The sequence below is a fragment of the Perca fluviatilis genome, chromosome 21 (genome assembly GCF_010015445.1).
Source record: "Perca fluviatilis chromosome 21, GENO_Pfluv_1.0, whole genome shotgun sequence".
NCBI classification, from domain to species: domain Eukaryota; kingdom Metazoa; phylum Chordata; class Actinopteri; order Perciformes; family Percidae; genus Perca; species Perca fluviatilis.
Window position 1 is genome coordinate 15,534,138 of NC_053132.1, and position 23,126 is coordinate 15,557,263.

Consider the following 23,126-nt stretch of genomic DNA (forward strand, 5'->3'; position numbering starts at 1 on the left):
TAATTCCCTGGTAAAGTTCTCAAAGCACTGTGGCAGACAATAGTAGGCCATGCTGTAAGCCTCAGTAAACCAGGATGAAGTGTATTAGGGCTGAAGGCGCTTCTCCTCTGGTGGAACTTCAAAAAGTTGTATTTCTCCAGAGAGGATAGGAAATACACCCGACAGAGAGCGAGAGAGAGACACTCACACAAAGGAAATGAGGAGGAGAGAATAAGAGAAACATGGAGATGCAGTGGAAACAGAGGAAGGGAGAGAGAATAGAGAACAGGAGAGATGGGGCGGAAGGTAATAAAAGAGATAACAAGAGATTACATTAGAAAAGAGGAAAAGAAACCCAGACAATACCAGACAGACAGACAGACAGACAGACAGACAGACAGACAGACAGACAGACAGGCAGGCAGGCAGGCAGGCAGGCAGACAGACAAAGTAAGAAAAGCAATGAGACAGAGATTGTGACATGCACTTTAAAGGCCACTGATTTCACTGAACACCAACAACCTCTCATTGATGTAGAGATGGCAGGTTGGGGGAGAAAATGAATAGTGGGCATAGCAACGGCGGAGGATTGGGTGGAGAGTAGGACAAGATAAACAATGGCAGTCTGAGGAAGAAAAAAAAATTGAAAAGAAAGAGAAGGGCACTTGAGAAAATAACTAATACATGAAAAAGGAAACTTTGCAAAGGAAAGGAACAAAACTTTGACCTTAAAACAGAGGAGATACTGATAGAGAATATGTGTCTGAGTGTGTTAAAAATAGTGACATAAAGAAGCTAAGTAACAAAACGGAGATTTAACCTGAAACAATGAGAGAGAGTGAGGGATGTTGACATGCTCTTCACTTCCTTGGTGTTTGTGATCAGCTTCCTGTCATTGCATGTGACTGATAAGACCTTGTTACAGTAACTCTAAACGACTGCATGTGCAGGAAAAGACAACAAATAAAAATGTGTCCCTTGTACTGTCATAGCCGACATTTGTCTATTTCTCTTTCTGTCAGGCTATCTGTTTGCCTGTGTGTGTTGTGTTTGTGTCAGTGTCTGTCTGCTTTGCAGAAACACACCTTTCACAGCTCCTCTGCTGCCAAAACAAGACTAGAAATGTCTTCTTCTTCTTCTTCTTTTTTTATTTCATGCGATGGCTGCCAGCCTTATGCAGATCTACTTATTATGCATGGTTTATTTTGTTTATTTTGTTTTGTTTTGCCAGGACACAGAGTGAGTGAACTGTGACTCTTTGGTTACAGGATGGTCTGTAATGGAGCCATGCTGTTGTACAGCACAAACACAAAGGCGAACCTGCAAATTCACAGCACTGTTCAAGGACAGGGCCAGAGGAGAATCTGGAATCTGATTGGCCAGCGTTGGTGACCACCCTACCAGAGTGAGAAGGTATTCATAGTTGGCTTGTTAGTTTTATGGATGGATTACTGAACGGGCATTCCCCTGGACCAGAGCCCCTGTATGACAAAATGATTACAAATAAATACATAACAACTGCAAAGACACAACATGACTACAAAGACACGCAAAACAACCACAAAGAGAGACAAAATGACCACAAAGAGATGTAAAACGGCTAAAAAAAAGGCCCAACAGCCGTATCACTAGTTGTTTTGTTTCTCTTCCAGTCTTGGGGTCTTGCTCCTATTGAGGATTGCTGCATGGCCTTTTAAATGTCTGCATCCAGGGCTTGTCATCTGGACTATTTTGAATTATAAATAGTAGCTATAGAGTGATGTTTTTTTTATAAAAGAATATTTAAAGTTGTTTATATGGCATTCATTTATTATAATTACAACACATTTATACTCATTTTACAAATGTGCCCCCCTTCTTTAAAACTGTGCCCCAGTCTGGCCCCTGTTTATTTTCCAATTCTCTTAGGCTCTCATTCTTCTCTTTTGTGTGAATGATAGTGCAAGATGAGTGGTCTTTGAAACACAGGACAAGACAGTGGTTACCAGAAGTTTGTCAGGTATAAGTAGACAAGTGTCAAGCTAAACATCTTAAAACAGTTTGGTGCACCATAATGCGATAAACAGCGTTCATAACACTGTCGAAAGTAATTAGACGATGGATGTAGGTTAAAGCAAACCGTATTTGCAAATACACATACCACTGCACATCTGCATTTGGACTAATTCAATTATGTCCACTTCAATTGTCTGTGTGAACGGCCATGAAACCACTTAGAAAAGGTTTGCAACACACTGATTATGGACTAAATCTACCCCAGGTGGCAGTATCATAGAGCACAAACACTCATGCACACACAGTCGTGTTGACCAGGCTGTCCAATAAGCTAATGGTGGGGCACTTTTCTGGTCTTGTTCTGCCAATCTCACAGAGACAGTCAGCAACTGTGAGTGTGAAGAGGCGGCATCCACAACACCACAATTTCACTGATTGCACACTGAACAGAGAAAAACCGAGGGAGAGAGACATTGAGTGAGAGATCGGAAGTGAGCATAAATTATAAGAGTTTTCACAAGACTGTCAATTCTTGAGTGAGAGGGTTAGATGTTACAGATTGTAAAGGAGTAACAGAATATTACATGTAAAGCCAGACCAGCTCAACACAACTGACCTTATATCCACTCTAGATCAAGCCAATTTTTACATTGTAATAAATGTAATAAATTCCAAGTTATACATATTCTTGGCAGAAGGATGTTTCTTACCAGGTCGCATGAGCGCACGCACGCTGCAAACCTTAGTAAAAACTAAGGTTTGCAGTTGTCAAGCTTTTACAGATATCCTTCTCACCTTATCAGAAAAGCTGTATTTGGAGTCAAATGACATGGCATCTGATGGTCATCACCAACAGTTACTCAAAGTCAAAAATAAAAAAGCATAAGAAAAACAACAACCCAAATATAATCTGAATATTAAAATGCAAAATTATTTTTTTAACAGAAACGTTTTCCTATTATTATATCTAATCATTACGTTTCCAGGTTGTTTTCTTTTACATTGCCAGGTCGTTCAATTGCACTCAAGTTGAAATTTTTATATTTTTCAACAGCTTTTGAAAGTAGCATGAAAGCTAGAATACGATTGTGTCAACAAAACTGACACTTGTTGCCATTATGTTACCTCAAGTGCTTCAGCAAATAAATAAAGCAATTTTTGGAATTTCCTCGCATCGGTCTAAAAGGACTTTGATTTTCCAAATGTAATCAGTCACACGGAAGGTACAATAAAACTAAATTTGGCTGCGGAAATAGATGTCACGATCAATTGTGCCATCCCAGAAGCAAAAGGAAGGGCATGAACACACAAGAATTGGCAAAACCAGAGAGCAAGCAGGGAGCCAGGGGAAGTGAAGAGATGAAGAAGAAAAAGAGGAATTAAAGCAAACTGTGAAAAGAAAGATAAAAAGAGATAAGCAGACTGATGACAAAATATAAAAAGAGAGGGATAATATTATATAGCTGCTATCCTTATGCAATAAAGCACTTAAAAGCATTGAGGTGTATAGTTTTTGTTTTATTTGCACATTTTTTCAAAACTATATTGCTTTGTTTAATATTCATGGCAATAAATAATTTAAATAGAATTCGAAGCAAGAGTGAGAAAGCAAAGTCGGGTCAGTTGAGGACAAGTTAGCAGAATTTTCACTGTATTCGTTCCACTTAGAAGAATTGGCGTCTCATCCACCGATTCTGCTTTGTCAAATCCTGGAAGGTCTAGTCTCATTTAAGGCCTGCAAATCATATGAAGCGCTTTCAGCTGGATTCTGGTACTGTTAGAAATACGATGTAGGGAAAGCTGGAGCTCCAGTCCTATTTGATTGGGTGGTATATGTGTGGGAACTTGCAGTATAATTGAACTCGAGGTTTCATTTGTATCAAAATGAAAATCTTATGGAAATCAGGGCTTCTTTAGAGAATGTAAGAGTGAAAAATTTAAAATAATGGCAATAACTAAATGGGGTCTTCTCAAGAAATACTTGAGAAGGCACAGGAAACTATCTTAATCTACCCGTCCTGGTGGGAAGTGAGGGTGTTGAGGGTGCAGCACTCCAGCTGCGTTGTTTTAACACAGGGCTCTTTTCAGTCTGAATTTTACGGACACAAAACAGAAAATTGGGTAGATTTACACTATATCCTCTGTACCTTTAGCGGACATTTCTGTTAATCCAAAAATCAAAATACAGAAAAACACCTGTGGAAAATCATTACAGAAAATGCATTCATATTAACACAGTATATTATTGTATTGTATTTCTACGGACTTTTCTAACAGTGTAGGTTAGCATCCATTTCTCATATGAGCAATCAGCATTTTAATTACTTAAAAAAAAATTAATACTGAAGGAAAAAGCACATATATATACTAGTTAGTAGGGGCGGGAATCGATTGGCACCTCACGATTCGATTCTGAGGCCAACGATACGATTCTAAACCGATTATTGATGCAACATTTTTTTTATGTACATTTCCATGCGTGATTTTTAAAAATATACATATAAATCAGAGTTTGCTACTCAGAGTTTGCTAATCACTTCCTAGACAAAGCAGCTAGACAAAGCTTAGATTTTGACATATATTTATCACACAAGTTTTAATTAACTGTTTTGTCTACTGAGGTTTTTATTTTGTAGTCATTCCATGCTTAAGCCTTAAACATGCTTGTGAAAGTCACCTTCTCTCCCAGTAATCTTCCATGTCAGAGGCTCCGTCATGTTTAAAGGTGGATAATAGGCTTCTTAGAACATGAAGTTGTCAGATGTAATGTGATAAAGTAGATGAACAGCCTATATGTGTTTTGCCTAATTATTTTATGTATGTCTTATTAGATCATGTGTATATTTTTGTGTGTTTTATTTTCTGCACTCTTGCCTAAACTCTAAGTTGTTGTCCATTATCCCATTCTCTTTCAGTCACTCTGTTTTCTGATTTGTACTTGTCTGGAGACAGTAACTTTTAAATAAAAATCAACACATTTAAATCGATTATTAACTTATCAGAATCGATAATCGAATCGTTCTTGAGAGAATCGTGATGCATCTAAGAATCGATTATTTTTCCCACCCCTACTAGTTAGGTGCTGGCTCACAGGAAGACACCAGAAAAAGGAAAGCCCCACACTAATAATTCTTTCATTTTAAAATCAATGGATTGAAGTTTTGGCACGTTTTGCCTCCTTTTAAAAAAAATACATTTACCATACCCTCACCCTAATGTAAATGCCGTGCACTAACATTATAAAACTACAGTGGTCATGGGTTTGTGTGTGAGGAGAGTGAAAGCAAATTTTGCAAGAACGATATTAAAAGTAGAAGCTGTGTGTAAATTTATAATCTTGGGATTAAGCACACAAACGTGAATCCATTTTTAGAAAGCCAGATTTCCAAACAAACAAATATTAAGTCATACATTTACAAGGAACACTTTACATGAGGTCAATTTACAAATGAACCCACATGCATGAACAGCCATTGAATTTCACTCACTTTGCAGGTAATGGACCAGGAGCAGTTAAGCTTTGAGGATCTTTTCCTGTCCTCCATTAAGCCCCGATGACATATTTCCTGTTCTCTTCCTGAGCAGATCCCTCTGCCAGCAGGTGACGCAACATTAGGAAGATCTTCAATACAGGACACAATGGACTGTAGACTATCTGCATGGATGTGTATGCTCGCTCATACAGAATGTGTAGGGGTGTATTCACATGTTGCCATTCACATGTGAAGGAGTGAATAATGAGGCCTGCCCTGCGGTTAACATGGTGTAAGTAGGTGTTAACTATGACAGATTGTGCTGCCACTGGTGACCATGGTTGAGCAGTCAGACAGCCTTCACCTCTCCATTCCTCGATTATTTCACGCTCACATAATTGTATGGATGGCAATAAATCTCACATCTCATTTCATGCGGATGATTTCACCTCTAATGTCGTGGCAGCTCCAATTTTCAATTTGTCTGATACTCTTTTCTGGAAAAACTCCAGCTAACAATGAGTAAGCTTGTAGCTGTCAGCTGTCACTGTTGTGCTCAAGCAGGACACACACATGGACATGCACTAGCTGTTGTGTGTTTGAGTGTAAAGAAATGTAGAGAAGTGATTTCTACAGCCTATTTGCAGGTGTTGTTACTTCGGGGACCCTTACATTTCAAACTACTGAGTTATGTTTTCTCCACCAATAAAGTTTTTGCTCATGTTTCCACGAGAGATAACATTATAACAAGCATTAGAATGTGTTGGCTCGAACACAGGTACAAATCTGACAGGTCCCATATTATGCTCATTTGGGTTTCTACTAGAACATGTCTACATGCTTTAATGTTCCAAAAACACATTATTTATCTCATACTGTCTGTCTGAATATACCTGTATTCACCCCCTACCTGAAATGTTCCGTGTTAGCGCTTGTCTTTTTAAGACCCCTACCCGAAAAAGACCAGTTTGCTCTGATTGGTCAGCATTTCTGGGTCTTCCACATCTGCGCTCTCCGTCTGCACCGTCATTGCAGCCGGAGAAGGACTGTAATGGCACTGTAGCAGCACTTTCTACCTATATATAGTTTAATTGTTACATCACAACCGTACGGAAGTCCTGACGGCTCGTTTTGGCACAGTTTCTGAATACGGGCTGTGTGCTTTTCTCTGTGGATTAAGAGTTTCTGATACTTTCAAAGTAGTTATAAAGCACATAGACCTGCTTTATAATAAAAAAAAGGCATGGCATTTATTTTATTTAGGGACCTTTTAGGGTAGTATGTTAGCAGGGTCAGGAAATCCAAGCATTATCTAAATTTTAAGTGATGGCAATGTTATCTTTGGCAGGGAAGATGCATTGCAGATGTCTTTGCTTTCTATGACTGTTCTTTTCAAAATGAATAAATTATGTTCTTTCATAGCTTGATGGACCTTTTTTTATGATAGCTCACTTTTAGTCTTTTTGGAAATAAATATTAGTTATCTCTATGAGTACAAGCTTTAAAAAAAAATTTAAAAAGCAAAGGTCATGAAATGTTATTGATATTTGGTCAGACAGACACGTGTATCAGTGAACTAAATTTGGCATCTAAACCAGCTATTTATAGCATGTGTTATACATTTAATATGAATTATGATTCTGCACCTGTGTCATATTTTTTGCCTGAAATGTATTCAAAAACTGATTTTGGTTTTGGGTTTAGAAGAAAATTAATATTTCCAGAACAGCCACCATATGTTTTTGGCTTGCAAATTGGGAGGAAACCAAAAGCCATCCAGCAAGTGGTGGGTTTGTCAAATCAAGTGTAAGAATGGTTCATATTGATGTCTAAGGGAAGTGAACTACTGTCAGTCATTTATTGTAGGGCATACATGGAATGACATCTGTGCCGAGCAAATGTCTAGTGAGCCCTGACAGACCAAGATGATGGAAAAAATGCAAGCAGAAGATTTGAGGCTAGAAAGAATTCTACACCAGCTCATGTTACATGTCATTATTAGGTGGCCAATTTCACTTGCGTTTAGGTAGGTTTTTTTTCTTCAAACTTACCTACTTTTATGTAGTGAATCTTGTACTTCCATAAAGTTGGGTTAGGAGAGTTAGGGGTCAGGGTTAGTTTAAAAAAAAAAAGATAAGTTAAGTTAATATCTAGGTTAAGCTCCAAAAACATTGGATCCTACAATTCCCAAAATTCAACTCCACATAATCATTTGTTAGAACCTCCCTGCTTGGTAAACACACCTCAAACACCAGCATGCTGTTATGCTCACAATGGCAATGTTAACATGATGTTGTTTAGAATCATATTTTAGCATGTTAGCATGCTAACATTTGCTTTATTAGCACTAATCACAGAGCATCAGCATTACTACAAAGAGCATCAGCGTGGGGAACATGAATGTCCGTACAAAATGACATGACACTCCATCCAAAAGTTGTTGAGATACTTCGGTAAGACCAAAAGCAGACCGACCAACAGACCGACCAAACGACATTACGTCATTACATACCTACACCCATGCTGCTAGTATGGCTAAAAATCTGTAGTCTCCAAGCTCAAGCTAAAATAACTCAAGTGATGTAACTTTGTGGCTGTCTAGTAACCTTTGTAACTATTCCATTTACATGTGCAGTACCCCTTTAACTATTATACAGTTTCCCGTCATTTGAAAACATTCACACCAAAGTCCCTTTTAGCCAGTTTGGTAAAGGCAGAAATTTAAGCAATGGACACATTTATAACACATTCCTTGCACGCACCTGGCCATTAATCCAACACTACTATTACCAGCTACTACCAGCAGCACTCTCCATTCTCAATGACTTCTCTCCATAATGACAGACTTAAAAAACCTGCTTCTGTCAGCCTAGTGAACTAATTCTTACCATCACAGGCCTGACATACTGCCCCGGGAACAGGCGGCAGGGCTTGAACGCAGCTCACAGCTGCCAACACCACTTAAATGTTGTCACCTGAGCTTGGCTGCAAATCTGCTGATCCAATGATCTGCAGGGCACTGCAGGATCGGCACGCACACGGCTGGTACACACAGCTCCTCTTTCAAGACTTCAATCATGATTTGATAAACCAAAAACGGGGTTGATAAATCAGTCAACAAATGCATGTATTTATGATTTGGTCACACAAATTTGCTTTTATCGTATACATTTGGGGATATTTTTCTCTCATGGCAAACAAGTTATCAACAACAATGCAAAGGTGCTGCTGTTTCAGAACATTACCGACAAATGTGATAAATATATAGGATGAACTAACAACTAAACACATATTTAGACTAGAGTCAGACTGATATATCGCCTCTCTGATTTAAACCTGCTTCATAAAGTTCATGGGCATTCTAAGGAATAGCAACAGAGAAACTCTTGCCCTCTTCAAAACACTTCAAAACTGACAGCTTTGTTAAATATTAATGACAGTGGGGATACTGAAGAATGGAAAGGGAGAGAACATACTGGGAGAATAATTGATGAAGGAGTGAAAATAATTGGTCGTAAAGTTGTCTTTCTTTGATTAGTAGTGGTTTTACGTTCTGTGAAGGGAGAAAGCGAAAACACAGAGGGCAGAAGACCGAGTGCAAGGAAGACAGCATGGAGAACAAGAGAAAATGGAGAGGAGGGAATATGATGAAGAAGTGGCATAACATAAGGGATTGTTGTGTTTTCAATTTCCTTTTAAGCCTCTCTGTCTGGTCCTCATGTTAATCTTTTCAAATCCCACACTTTTCACCGACATAGGCCTACATCAAGTAGAAAGATTTCTTCTACATCAAGTTAAGTTCTTACTGCCCTAAAAAAAAAAAAATATCTACTATGTCCTTATCTCACACACCACTAGGGTGCTTGTCTAAGATTCAGTTTGATGTACAGTTGTGGCATATCTCGTGCAAGAAAAGAGAGTTCCAGTTAGAGCTACTCCTTACATATGTAAAGCTAATTAACATCCTTAAAAGGTATCTTTGATCTAGGATGTGAGAAACTTCTGCCAATGTTGATTTTAAATGACAAGACTAAGTCAGGCTGTTGCTGGATGCTCAGAATAATAAAGCTAACACATGCTGATGTTTAGCAGGTATATCATATTTACTATGTTAACCATCTTAGTTTAGCATTTTAGCAAGCTAACATTTGCTAATTAGCACTACACTCTATCACGTCTACATAATTTCATACCATCAAATAGTTGTAAAGTTTGGCTAAAAACTACACAATGTACAAACTGCACAGCTTCTTTAAAAGTTGTTTCACGTCTATGTTGGGGAAACGCTGTCTGGTTTTTAAAACAAAAAAGGTGAACATTCAAGTCACAATAACTGACATCTAAAGTGGACTTAAACACTTTTCCCGCAAGGAAGGGATAAGTCTCATAAGTGGGCTCTAAGCTTTATCTTTCACCCCCAAAAGGTTGTTTAGTGACCCGAAAAAATCTTCAACCTCAATACGTGCAGGAAATCCACACTATTCCCACCTAAGCTCTGTGTCTGTGCTGCTGTACGGATTACTTATGCTTTGGAGTAGTTTTTGTTCCATTGTCCATGTTACTTTTACTTTTAGTACTGTACTTATTGTGGGTTTACATGCTGGTTTCACCTTAAATTGATAAAATACATTTATAACACAGAAGCTCTGCACTGCCACATCAAACAAAGTACTAGTCTAAACCTAAAATCTTGTTTTTTATGTGAAAGTACTAATGCTGCCATCGTGACCAGGACTCCCTGGAAGAACAGAGGATAAATTATATAAATAAATAACATAAAATACAGGATCTCTGGCAGGACCAGGTTATCATGTCCCACATTTTATACATCGTAACCACAATGGACTTTTGATGAATCATTGTTATTATGTAGTGCTTTTTAAAATAGCCTCCCCTATCAACTTTGATCCTCATGTGTTACCACATATTATATATTTAAAAGTTGCATCTCTGAGCTATTAATAATAAATAAGTTAGGCTAATCTTATTTTAGCAAAAAAGAGCTGCTGAGTTTATATAACACCACTTGGTTTGACCGTATGCACAACATTTGCTTTTTAACATTGTACTGTGATAAATTGAAATGCTTTACAAACCTACATTTTATGAACCAATAATATCATTGAGCCAACATATGTTGCCATAATACATTTGTGTGGTTATTTATGTATGGATTTCTCTGTGGTTGGATCCATTTAACCATGTTTTGTATGTTTTAAGGCTACAGCAGTAGCTGGTTAGCTTAGCATAAAATCTGCAACTGTTGTTTTTGCACTTCGGTTTTTGCACAGATGAAAGAAATGAAAAACGATTGCGCTTTAGAGGTGCTGGTGGGCGGTTGTGTAAGATTTGGACAAGTCCAGGTGATAGACTGTATAAAATATGGACGTAGTGGTAAAACCGTACCATTCTGCTGTACAGTTGGGCATTTTAACATGGGGGTCTATGGGGATTGACTCCCTTTTGGAGCCAGCCTCAAGTGCTTACTTTTTGGCACTTCTGCATTGGCTTAATTTTTCAGCACGGGAGGTTGCAGCTTGATCCAGGTTAGTTTATATCCACGACGTTCCACTTCCAGTATTGCTCCATTGCCGCCGGAAATTCCGCCGGATTTCAGTTTTTTCGGCCGGATGTCCGGTACCTTCTGCTTATTTTGTGTTGGAATTTTAAACTCTGGTCGATTTATGAGGACTATGGTTAACTGCTCCTCAGATCTCTGCAGGATAAATCCAGACAGCTAGCTAGACTATCTGTCCAATCTGAGTTTTCTGTTACACAACTAAAACAACCTTTGAATTTACACAAGTTCCTTCCAGAGGCTATTTTGCAGCGACACCGGACCTGCTGCCGGTGCTTAGCACCGCCCATGACATTTTTGATTGATTTAAAGATATGCCAATAAACCAGAGCATGTTTATCTCCCATCCCGGGAATGCTGTGTGGACTAGCCAGACCCTCCTCCGCAGCGCTATGGAGGATGGTCTGGCAAAGACCATGCTAAGCTGAGCTAGCCAGCTACTGGCTGTTGTCTTAATAGACAAATATGAGAGTGGTATGTGTAGAGAGTATACAGTATGTTTCCATGAGAGTGGAAACATATAGGCAACTACCACTTAGTTTACCATAAAAGGGAAAAGCAGCAAGTTTAAAAGCTACTGGGCAGTAGGAAAGTCCAGCATGTTGCAGAGCTGGCTAGACTTGTACAATCTTTCCTAAAAGTACCTGAGAAAGTTAGTAAATCTAGTGTGACTATTCCAAGCCTCCAGTGATCCAGTTTTAACTTTTCTGGAACAAAATTTTGTTGCTGAGAAATATTTAGCCAACCAGACTGCTAGGGATAGTGAGTGAAAGGAAGACAGGGAGGAAGAGAGAGAGAGAGAGAGAGAGACAGAGAGACAGAGAGACAGAGAGACAAGAGAGAGAGATGGTGGAATCAGTTTGATGCCAAGAGCTGTGCGTTGACCCTGATTAAATGCCTCCCCTAACTCAGTGGGACCACTGATAAGACCAATGCACTCTGGGCGGTGTGCGTGTTATGTGTGAGTATGTTCGGGAGCCAGAACAGGAGATAAGGTGTGTCTACACATGTGCATGTACAAGGAGTGTGCGTGTGTGTGTCCCAACACCAATTCCCCTGTGTAAACATGCTGACCTGGCACAACACCAGTAGACACTTTGAAGTTGGCAATAGCCCCTGTAATCTCCCTCCTTCTCTCCCTGCCTCACACACACACATATATCCCCACACACAAACACACACCGAGCCAGAGGCGAGACTTAACACTGACAACCTTCTGTTGCTTAGCATGTGGCCACCAACACACACAGTCTCCTTTGACGCACAAATACTCTTCCATTGTCACAAACAATTGCATCGTCCATCTCTCGAAATAAAACAATAAATTCTCTCACACACAAAACACTGACTCACATAACACTTTTTTTCTTTTTGTTTACGCCACCTATAATGGAAATTTCTGCTGACAGTTACGTGTGAGTGTAAGTGCCTTCCACTCTGGAGTGTCTCATCACACTACAGCCTCAGAGCATCTCCAGGTCTTAAATCAGACACACTGACTTCCTGGTCACAATCATCGCTTCAAATGCACCAAATTCTTTGTGATATTCAGACTTAACATACAGTTTATGTGAATGTGTGCACAGATAATGAGACAAATAACATAATATAGCGTTAATAGATAGACATACTTTATATTATTAACATGTGATGCTTTGCTTCAGTTGAAGCAGCATGGGATGCACATTGGAGAGTTAAGCTGGGAAGGCGATGCACACTTGATTAATTATAAGGATTTCTTGGCTACCTTAGGTAAGGAAGAAAGTATTGTTAATGCCCACAGACAATCTTTAAAGAGTCAGTTCACCATCATTACAAACAAAATTAAATATACAGTAGTTCCTATATAAACTGCATGTTCTGTGGATTACCTAGAGGAACTGTGAGATTGTTCTACTGTTCTGAAAAGAGATGTTGCTGTTGAATTCTTTAAACCTGCATTAATACATTTTTTGGTCACTTAGGGGCAGACAACATGCAACAAGGTAAAACTAACCCCACACATTTGACAGATTCTGGCCTTTTAAAGCCGATGATGGCTCATGTGTTAGCAGATCAAGCAGACACAGCAACATTAGCTTTTCATTTGGAGTCGTGTTTCTGGGGACCTGTCAAACTTTTTTTGTTCTCCTGAGAGAAATATCTGTCTCTTTAGCTGCTAAAAGCTTTGCTATGTTCACCAGCAAGTTGCTAACTTAGTCTAGTGCTGGTAAGGTAGGCTACAGTGAGTTTTTTAAAGGGCAACTATTACATAGCATTTTCAGGATTATACTTGCATTTTGTGTTTGTACTAGAACATGTTTACATGTTTTAATGTTAAAAAAAAACACTTTATATTTCTCATACTGCCCATGGTTACTGCACCTCTGTGGCATCGCCTGTCTCTTTAAGGGTGCTATGTCATTTCTCCGACGCTCCATAATTCCGACCTCTCAATAACCCGAAAAATTCCCTTTGGTCCTACAGCCCACTAGTCCGACGTCCACAAGCGATATTACGAATCCCACTATGGCAACGCCAAGACCCGCCCTTCAATAGCATTTATTGGCCAGGGGTCCATGCTTACGCAAGGTAACGTAATCCCATTTGTACAGCTCCTATCTCCTGACCAATCGGCTATCCTAACCTTAACCACTCAAGGTCAAATGTCTAACCCCAACCAATCGAGCTGCTTCGTATGGCGGGTCTTGGCATGGCCATAGTGGGATTCGTAATTTCGCCACCAGCGGAACGTCGGACTAGTGGGCTGAAGGAGCAAAGGGAATTTTTGGGGTTATTGAGAGGTCGGAAATAATGGAGCGTTGGAAAAATGGCCAGTCCCCATCTTTAAGCCGCCCTCCCGGAAAAGCCCAGTCTGCTCTGATGGGCCAGCATGCTTCCTGGAAACTCCGGAGCCTCCACTCTGTGTTCTGCTATTTGAAGCTGGAGCTACTGCACCAAATATTACACAACCGGACATTTCCCAGCAGTAAAGTGACCGGAATTTGGGGAAAAATTACCAGCATTGCCAAGATTACAGCTAGGTTGCATTAGCATGTAGCTTCTTAACAGTTAGTAGCAAAAGGCAGATAAAGGCTTCTGAACCAAACACTACAATCGGACATGTTTCAGCAGTAATGCAACACAGAATTGGGGAGATTTTAACAACATTGGCTGCCCAGATGACATTGTTGACTGCTGTTAGCCATGTAGCTACTATAGTTAGCAGTGGACATTTAATAGAATATAGCAGCAAGCTATACAGTCAAAATCACAAATAAAAGGCTTTTTAAACCAAATACTACAAAAACAGAAAATGTTTCAGGAGTAATGTTACCCGGCATTGGGGAGAATTTAACGACACTGGCAGCCAAGATGACATATTTTACAGCCGTTAGCATGTAGTTAGATGCAACAATGTTAACACCGCAGTGGCTTAAGAAAAACAAAAACACTCCAGTCCTGCCTACTTGGAGCCAGTGTTGCCAACTCTTTTCCAATGAAAGTAGCTAGCACCAGCTCCAAAAGTCACTAAAAGTAGCTAGATGGCGCCATATGCCCGTTTGCATATTTGTGACGTCATTAAGCAATCATTTGCATAAAGCTTAGTGGTTGTGTCAGCAAGGTAGATAGAAAGAAATAGAAATCTTTAGCCACATAATCACAAATTCAATACAGAAGTTACTTTATCTCATAATTATTACTTAGGTAGCCTATCTTTGAAGTAAAAAAAGAAATTCTACAAAGGGAGAGAAAAAGATCGATAAAGAATTCTCAAAGAAGGCTGGCTTGCCCAGGGCCAGGCCAGCTCAGCGGCGTCTTTCTCCCGTCGCGTCCCGCTGCTCTCCCGTACCTACACCGGCCCCCGCACCCTGTCCTTTCTCACCTTTCTACCTGCCTGCGCACTGTGTGCAGTGCTGCTGCACATGAGGAGAGAGGGGAGGGGCTGCTGGACAATACTGGTGACTTTTCTACAGAAAGTCGCTGTCTTTTCTACAGAAAGTTGTCAAATTTGTCGCTTTTTTGAAAAAAAGTCACTAAGGGGGTCTGAAAAGTTGCAAAATCTAGCGACAAAGTCGCTAAGTTGGCAACACTGCTTGGAGCAGATGACCAATCATAGCAGGCCGGCTTAGAGTTGCGTAAGACTTAGAAAAAACAGTTGAAACCGGAGCATTCAGAATAGTTAGGAATCTGAATGTTTCAGCTCACAGGGATATGTTGAAAATACGGATACAAAATACAGAAAAGCATAATATGCCCCCTATAAAGCTTTTTGAATGAAAACAGCAGCTTGCCGAAAAACCAAAACAATTAGTTGACGTCAAGAACAGAACTGCAGAGTAGAAACTAAGCTGTGGGTTTGTCACTACTAGCATCCTTTCACGTGACATGTAGTCATTTGACCTATTGTTTGTATCAAAATACTGGTTAGAGCAACTTTAAATGTAACTTATTTAAAATTTAAGCACCAATAGTGACGTTCTAATAACCTCCATCATATTAAAGTGGAAGCAGAAATCTCAGAGAAACCAAATACAGCAAAACACAAACTATAAGCATTACTGAATACGAACTAAATATGAGAAGTACAGTAAGAGAACTAAATATATTATTGTTCAATGAAGCTGAACTCGATTTAACTTAACCAGGTACTTGGTTATGTTTGGTCTTGTACTGTATGTGGCCTGCATGTGTGTGGGCCATTTTGTGTTACTATTTACTGGAATATATCAATACATGTATTCTTATATTCCTGTGTCCTCAAAATGCTGTTCATCTGACAGTTAATTAACACAACCCAGTTACAATAAAATGTCTTTTGCTCCTGACATACAGAGCAATGAAAGCCATTATTCATGCACCCTGTAACACACCATCATCACTTGTAAAATAACACATTTCTGATCCTAAATAACCACGGCAGCTGTGTTGACTGTTTCCAGAATGGTGGCAAAATAAGTCTTGTCTAAGGTGGCTGCAACATGGTGAAAGCCTGCTACTTCATTATCTCATTGCCCATTGGTTGTGTCCCAGTTTCAAATTCCCAGCCAAACTAAAGAGATTGCCACTGCACCAACTGTTGTTGGCCATGTTATCATTACTTCAAAATGTCAAATTAGGAGTAAGCATCCACAGTGGAGATGGTGAATCTCGATGGCAAAACAGTAACATGTTGTAATATGTCTAAGGCTCACTGACTAAGTCTTTCTTATTCGGGTCCAGGACTAAATAGGTTTAGGGGCCCCTGATCAGATAGAACGCTACTTAGGGTATTAAATTGGGGCAAGGGGTTCTCAGAACTTTTACCACACAGGATTAAAATTGAGTTCATTTAATCTCATCCTGGGACTCGGTCACACTAGTAAACTTCTCCTTGTACTCTTCCTTCTCCATCACAAATAACCAAATCTAATTTTCGACCCAGTTTGAGAAACTACAGGTCTAGAGGAATGAAGATATAGGTATTAATTTGAAAGTTAGCGTGTTATTGAGTTCATGTTGTAAGTAAGCATACTAAAAAAATAACTTAAATTGAATTTACTTTCTTTACTTTTGTGTTTGCTTCCTTTATTATTTGTTCTTAAATTTGCCTTTTGGAATTATATAAAGAGGTTACTCACTGTGAACAATTTAATAAAATTTCTAAGGCCCTTTACAAGTAATACACAGAATAAAAATATGGTCACAAAGAAAATAAGTTAGGCAGCTCTTGCTAATTGGCCTCTTTGTTTCTCCTTCCTGAGTTGCCAGATATGCAGATTCCAGGCAGTGTTTTGGCCAGGAGGCAGATAATCTTGTTAGGAACAATTAACTTGGGTGTATTGTTGAATGTAAACTCAATCCCTCTCACACAGAAGCATTCAAAACAGCACCTGGCACCGCAACCAACAAACTCGGACAAAATGTCAATGAGGATAAACATTCCAGCATTGAAGTTAGACCATAACAGACAAAGTCATTCAAAACTTCACCCAGTGTGAACGGAATACCTCAGAATAAAGCAAATATATGCACTGTAAAGCCGAGGAGAGCTGCATATTCGGGCGATAATTCTCTGTACGTTCATCACTATGAGCGCCTCTTGTACAGTGTCGCATTGTCTTCACATTGAAATTTGAGACAAAGTTTATAGCTGCTATTAATACTTTTAGACCACAAAAATGAAATTAATAAATAGTATTTCTCTACCGGAATTGTATCCTTTGAAACAGCATTTGCAGCGTAATGTAATGCTCGGTTCAGACTACACAATATCAGATTGATTATATCCCGACCCACAAGCCGTTGGGCATCAGGTCGGAAACAACAATGGCCGTAGGGCGCGACAATAGATTGTTTCATCCCGTGAAGTGTGTCGTAGTATTTGCGATGTCCCGACAGAAAGACCAGCATGTTAGAATTTAGCCTTCCACAACGTCTGTGTATTTGGCCAATAGAAGCACAACTTAAACATGGCGAAATGAAAAAGGAACGATGTTATGGTGCTTCAGGTGGAACTGTGAAACAGAGGAAAGGTCGCAGTTGTTAAAGGTAAAGTAGGTTTTTGGTCATAAAGCAAAATATTGGATATCAAAAACATCTAACATGTTTAATAATGAGAAAAAGTCAATGTTAAAGAGCAACATTTTCTTTGGAACAACATTTACTGTAAATGTAGTCTTAATTTCACCAATACCACTGGGATAACTAGCAAGCATCTCCCCCCTCATCTCACTTTTTCCATTATCTACACAGGTAGCGCAACGCTAGGATGACACACACCTATTGATCCTTGTTGCTCTGTAGGAAGAGGAGGATCCTTAATCAGTTGAAATCTTAAACAGCTATGTTGACAATTCACAAATAAAAGGATAGTAGGCCTATTGTTTGTGTCAAATAAGTTACCTCAAATATAAGTAGTTCCTCATGTGTTTTATGGGAAAGGAGGCTTAAACAACCTGAAAAATCACACATTTAATTTTCACCACGTTCTTTCATCCGACTTCAACTACGTTCATAAACCCACAGAGTATGTTTTTAGTTAGTAAGCAGCTAATGTTGTTCACAGAGGCCTGACTAACTAATAAGCCATGTCTATGACAGCTTCTTGTGAGCATTAAGCCAAAGCTATACAGTAACTCCCAGCAGAGATACAACAACACTGTCTGGTAAGTTTTAAAAGAAGTTCAAAATTCTAACTTATGAGTTTAGTTGAATAAAAAGAACAAAATTACAAGCCCTTATTATCTGGGGGTGTATTCAAAAAAATCATTAGTTTGTAGATGGGAAAAGTTTTTCCCCCTACATTATAAATGCATAGGAGTTGGGCCGTACTGTACATTTGCAAAAATCCTCATAAGAAGAATAAGATCAGATAGAGAACATATGCTCATGATATACACAGAGAATTGGCCAATACCTAGGAGGATTACACCGTCCACTTCTACCCTTAGATAGAAATGGAAGAACTCAGCCATAGCCTGCAATCTGTCAGAAGTAAGAATAGTTAGCCGTGCTCACATGAGTGTGGCTAATTCAATACGACATCTTTCTAATAGGTACTGTGGCCACTGGGAGGAAGAGACCAAATACAGAGAGAGGGCAGATACACAGGTGCAAAGTAAGTAAATGTGAATAAAGCTACTGTAAATGAGGGCTTTAAATCTGTAGTGAGTATAGAGGGATCTGTTGTTAAAATTAAAGAAGAGGTGCGCTGGACTTGACTTTCAATAATGTGGTAGCATTGTTGATTTGGTTAAAACAAAACCACCCCCAAAACAGTCTGCATGTTTGGAAATAAACTATTACAACATCACCAAATTATTAAGTATTGTTTGTATCTAAGTGAGTTATTGCTGTCATTTGATTGATGCATTTGTGTAATAATTAGCATATAGGTTGAGGAGAGTTGTGAGTCAGATACAACATTTTAATTAAGGTCATTGCTTAATTATTCCATCATCACCAAATCTATGTCAACCATAGCTAATTAAAGGTCCCATGAAATTAAAACCTTTAAATAAAAACCAAACAAAGAAATAATCCAACAAAGCAGCCTTTTCCTTTTACATGACTAATCATAGACACAGGACTTTTTACAAAATATGTTATGTGCATTCTGATAATTGAGAACATTCTGAGGCTATGCAGGCTCACCTTCCCATCTTAAAAAACAAACAAAAATGTTTTGTCAAACTCCAGAATATCGCTATATACATAAGGTCATGCAAGATCAAACAATTGTCTATGATAAGGCTTTTATCAAATCAACACCATGGCTGAGGCGTTAATAAAAACAATTGAGTGTTAACTGCCAGGGGTGAAAGAAAGTATATTCAAATGTGTACCATTGTCAGGGCCGCCTCAGGTGATTGTAATGAAATCTGAGTAGGGCTCTACCAGCCACGCCAAGCTCTGTGGAAACCAGGTTAGTCAGTAAGCTCTGGCCCTGTTTGGCCCCAGTGAAGAAACAACAGCACTACACTCTCACTGTAGTTGTAATAAGAAAAATCAGTCGACACAGCCTATATTTATAAAATAATACTCTACCATTGGTGTAGCATAACTTTAAGCAGAAGCTACAAATTATTTTATTTCAACAATGAACACATCTGACAGCAATGATTTTAGCAAGCAGCATTCGTTGGCTTGTATCTGACTACCCAGGATAGATGTACTGTACACGTTCATATTCTTCAGATTCATTTGTGTCTAGCACGTTTTCTATTGCATCTTAATATGAAATTCATCTTGGTACCATATGACATCTTTTGTATTGATTTTCTAACAGCAGACTGAAATTCTTGACATTTCCATGCATTTGTAATAGCTTGGGTTGGTCTAATGGTAATTTTCTATATACATATACACTATTATGCTGCAGAGAAACAAAATTTAAAGCCACAAGGAGTCACTCCGATGTCCTTACAATATTAAAAGTCTTGTATTAATTTCAAAATAAAAGTCAAAAGAAGCATCTAGTAGTAGTATGGCTAAAGCAGTGGTTCCTAATTTCGAACCTTGAGACCCCAATTAGCGTTTACCCAGCCACTTAGTCAATTTAGCATCACATATGTATATCATTCAATAAGCAGATGATTAAAATGAAGACTAGCAGGGCTTTGACTCTGTAGGACCCAGATTGAGAACCACCGCAATAAAAGCATACATGTATTTTTGCCACATTTACAGTAACATAATAACCCCTCAAAATTATTGCAAACAACTCTCTGCAATGCTCACTTTTGATTCTTCTTGTGTGTTAAATCACAATATACTCATCGCTTGTAATCCAGTTTACTTTGAAACTACACACTTTACATGTGCATCCCAGGAATTTCAGAAGAGATGATTTGTTCTGTTTTAGAGCAAACGGCACTAACAAGTGTAGTCAATGCTATGGAATTAGCTAAATATAGAGTCAAGGAAGTACTTTGAGAACCAAGGAAACCCTTTTAGTCAGTGCATGACTGCCTGTAAGACAAAATGCCAAGACCTATGTTAAAAATGATATGTTTTGGTCATTCACTGTAATTGGCATTTTTGGTTATATTATCAAAGGATTTGTACAGTCAGTGCAAGGGTCAAAAAGTAGCTAACATGAAGGAGTATTACATATCAGTGTTCTGACAAGAAAATCCTAAAATATTCTTTTGTTAAACCATAAAGTATTTTCCCAAGATCAGGTAAAGAAGCAAAGTAAGAAAGGGGCTTTTTTTTTATTGAAGGATCGTAAATCATAATTTTTCTTCACTAATAACTAACTGACAATCCAACCAAATACATGAATACATCACTTCACAGACAATCTCCCATTCAAACAGCGAGGACTTAGCAGCAGTTATTTAAATCGAAGTCCTGGTGCTTCTGTCATCCTGCGTGACTAACAGGATTTGACATGGTGACGAGCAGACAGGTCCCAGGTTCAAGAAACACATTCTGTCTGTCTGACCCCTCTTCACACACACACACACACACACACACACACACACACACACACACACACACACACACACACACACACACACACACACACACACACACACACACACACACACACACACACACACATGCCCCTGCGTACATACACAAGAACTTGCACACAATCCCACCCAATCCCACACACACAGGTAGAAAGGCACATAACCCAATGGATATTGAAGACTCTATTGCAGCCTCTCTCTGCTTCATCATAACACACCGACACAGCAGCAATATGTAGTCAATGCTGGTAATTTAGCACTAATAGCTCTATCTGTGTGTACTAGCCACTTTCACACATGACTGAGCAAAGCTTCACATTATACAAGGGCTCATATGTTGACACTCAGAGCAGGATATTGCTCATAATACAGGTATTTAAAAAAAGCATCACAATCATCAATAAGAACAACAAAAAACAACCGTTACACCTAATTCCCTTCAACCCCATCTCTTCACCTTTGACTTTCTCCCCTCACTATCTGCTCTCTCTCTTGAGGAGGGGACAGCTTGCCCCTAATTTAAAGTAATCGGATGACTCTCTCTCTCTCTCTCTCTCTCTTTATAATCCAAGACACACAGGCTGCTGTAAGGTAACCTGCTTTTGACGGGACCACTGAGACACACCACATATTCTGTTAGTGTGGCAGCTCATAAGCGCTTCCACTGTCTACTTGTTGAAATCATAGGCTACTACATACACTCTTGGTATTTCAAAGAAGATAGGGAATCAATCACAGGGGTCAATTACAAAACAATACTTATTTTATATACATAATGGATTTTAACCACCCCAAGAAATGCAATTTAACTCATTTAATCCGCCTTGATATCACTTTAAAAAATCCAATATTAACTGCGGGGTATACCCTGAGGTGAATCCAGGATAGTGCAACCTTTATATAGGATCACTGCCTGTCCATCACTGATAAACAATAGCTCGAGGAGATCTGAGATAATATAAAGCAGCGTGTTGAATAGGAATTTGCTGAGTTGTCGTCAGTTTAGCAAACAAGCACCAATAATCCTTCTCGGGCTGTTTCAGCACCACGGACAGCGAATTCTCAGCTCCAACTGTTCAAACTACTAGTCGGTACTATAACGTAGAAAGCGAGTTTATCAATGTGTCAGCAGCTGTAGCCTTCCCTATAAAATAATTTATAAATATATATATATATATATATATATATATATATATATATATATATATATATATATATATATATATATATATATATATTAGTAACAGGAGCACATGCAAAACATCTTAATTTCTACCAAAAGCTAGAGAAATGTGTATCCCCATAACATTCTAGCAAGAGTGAAGGAATAATACAACCATAACAAGAGAATATAAATGCAATAGAAAGGGTGCCTTTAGGTCAGTAAACACCGAGTAAGACAGGCATACTATAAGTCAGACTAGAGGTTTCATTAAAGCATACAGGTTCACATTGTACGACTTACCGCGTTATCCTCGTTGAAGCCATCTGTTTAACATACAAATCTACTTTTCCACACACTGTTGCAGTCTCTGGACCGCGGTAAGACACAGCCCGAGGAGAAGATCCAGGAAATAACATCCACACAACTCATCCACCCGACTCCACTTTTCTTTTCTTTTTTTAGGGAGGGAAAAATGTCGCTGTCCGCGCCTTCAAGACGAGAAAAAAATGAGTTTATTATCAAGTCACACACTCACACACACACACACACACACACACACGCACACACACACAAAGGACAATGGCTTTTGTGCAGTGAAAAATTGTCTCCTTCTCCTCTAGTCTAGTCTATTCTTTTACTTTAAGTCTCCCGTGTGGGACTTACAAGGTAACTACGAGCTCTGTAGGAGAGAGACAAAGTAACAGTATATCTCCTCTAGTATTCCCCCTTGCGTTCACAACCAGATAGAGAGAGACAGAGGGGGAGGAGGAGACAGAGAGACCTAACGACATTAGCTGGAGAGAGAGAGGCACAAAAAAAAAAAAAAAAAAAAGAGAGGCGATGCGCAGTCAGAAAGGGAGGTTTTTTTCGGAAGGTAGTCGCGCATTTACCGCAGGAGCAGCAAGCGTCAGCAGTGATCGGTGCTCCACCGTAATCTAATTATGTCCACGGCAAAAGGCGCAGAGATTACCGGGTGGTTGCTCTGCTCTGGTCTT

At 39.1% G+C, this 23,126-nt stretch overlaps 1 protein-coding gene across 1 annotated transcript in view; it reads right to left on the bottom strand.

Annotated features, from left to right (window-relative positions):
* The window catches only part of LOC120551617 (protocadherin-15-like), a 196,036-nt gene extending 173,167 nt beyond the window's left edge, over positions 1-22,869 (bottom strand). Inside the window, exon 1 of the mRNA XM_039789112.1 lies at positions 22,432-22,869. The gene's annotated coding sequence lies outside the window, so the exon portion shown is untranslated. The remainder of the gene's footprint in view (positions 1-22,431) is intronic.
* Between the last annotated feature and the right edge of the window lie 257 nt (positions 22,870-23,126).